This window comes from Frankliniella occidentalis, unplaced genomic scaffold (genome assembly GCF_000697945.3).
Source record: "Frankliniella occidentalis isolate FOCC.00 unplaced genomic scaffold, Focc_3.1 Scaffold6, whole genome shotgun sequence".
NCBI classification, from domain to species: domain Eukaryota; kingdom Metazoa; phylum Arthropoda; class Insecta; order Thysanoptera; family Thripidae; genus Frankliniella; species Frankliniella occidentalis.
In genome coordinates, this window is record NW_026267136.1 from 1,880,458 (window position 1) to 1,882,192 (window position 1,735).

Below are 1,735 nucleotides of genomic sequence, written 5' to 3' on the forward strand. Positions count from 1 at the left end.
CACCGGTGCGCGACGAGCCACCAACTTGCCTACCCTCGCAGGCGCTCTAGCCCGCCTGGGCGGTAGGCAACAGCAATGCACCGGTGCGCGACGAGCTACCTATTTGCCTACCCACGCAGACGCAGGCGCTCCAGCCCAGCCGCTGCCAGGGCGGTAGGCAACGGCAACAGCAATGTACCGGTGCGCGACGAGCTACCGGGTTGGCTGCCCCATGTTTATTGGGTTTGTAACAACAGATTTCCCACGCCCCTACCTCACACACGTCGTTTAGATTACCGATGTCCACCGCAGAGGGTCACCGAAACAACCTGGTGCTGAATCCATTGCGGTTATATATAAACGTTAGCAATGTGAGACTTTGGTTGGAGCGAGTCCCACACACACTCTACTAGATTGCCTTCCACAACGACGTCATCGGGGACCTCCGCACTGGTCAGGGTCCCGGGGCCAGCCGCCCACCACGGCGGCACTAAGGACTCGTCCAGTTGCAGCACCGCGCCGCCTCCTTCTGCCCCTTATCGTGGCACGCGGCCGGCCAGCAAAACAAAGTCGCACAACGAGAGCCGCGACTACTGCACCCGAGCGGACCGCGCCGCACTCGCAGCACAAACAAGACCAAGCAGGGGTCCTTGACTCAAAAAAAATCAGTGAACACCCGCCTAAAAAAATCATTAAAAATTCGTAAGAAATGATTTTTAAAAAACACGAAAAAGTTAATTTAAAAAGCATTAAAAAAATCAGAAAAAAAAGTCACAGAAAGTAAGACAAAAATCAAGGAAAAACAGAAAAAAATCGGTGCACGCTTGTATTCAAAGGAAAGGACCCGTCGTGCACAACAACTGTTCAGGTTCAGATGTTCCCACCCTAGGCTGCCGGGGGTCGGTCGGTCAGTTGCCAAGGTGACAAGCTGCCCGACCGCACGTGGCACTATGACCCGAACTAAGAGTCAATAGGGCGGCCGCCTCGACAGGTACTCGAGCACCGGGTGATTAGATTTGGGCAACACCAAGGTGCGTCGGGGGAGGCGAAGGTCCGGGCACGATCCGCCTTGCGATCCGCGTGGGAGTCAACGTGCGAAAAGTATTTTGTAAAAAAAAATCGCAAAAACGTTTGGTGCAAAGTTTCCGAAAGTTTCCGAACAAGTTTGGTGAAAAGTTTCCAAACACGTTTGGTAACGTTTGAAAACACACGTTTAGTAACGCGTTTGAAAACAGGTGTAAGACGCGTAGAAAACGGGTGCACAACAATCATCATAAAATGGAGCTACTGTCATACGGACTGTCAATATGCCTCACCAACGACTTTCAGTGAATACAAGTAGTGAGTGCTTCTGTTCGGACCCATGCCGGAGCTCTGCCCACGACTTCCCAAGATTATAAGTGAGCGATAAAAAGCACACCCTGAAAACTTAAGTGTGTAGGTACATTGTATGCTGATAAGTCGGCAATCATTAGTGCAACGAACACTGACACTGATTGGAACCGACCACTGACCATAGAGCTTGCAAGTGCCAGATGTGGAAAAATTTCGGAGGCGTTCCGGACCAACACAATTCAAATTTCTCTGCGGTCAAAGTCAAACACCTGCAATAACTAGTTATAAGACACGGTGTGGCTCTCCAGACGAACACTTCAGATTGCTGTGTATTTCGTGTGCACTTTACAGTTCTGCCAGCGAGGGGAGTGAGTGGTACTTTACTCTGAAGAATCATACTCCAAAAAATAAGAAGAAAAAC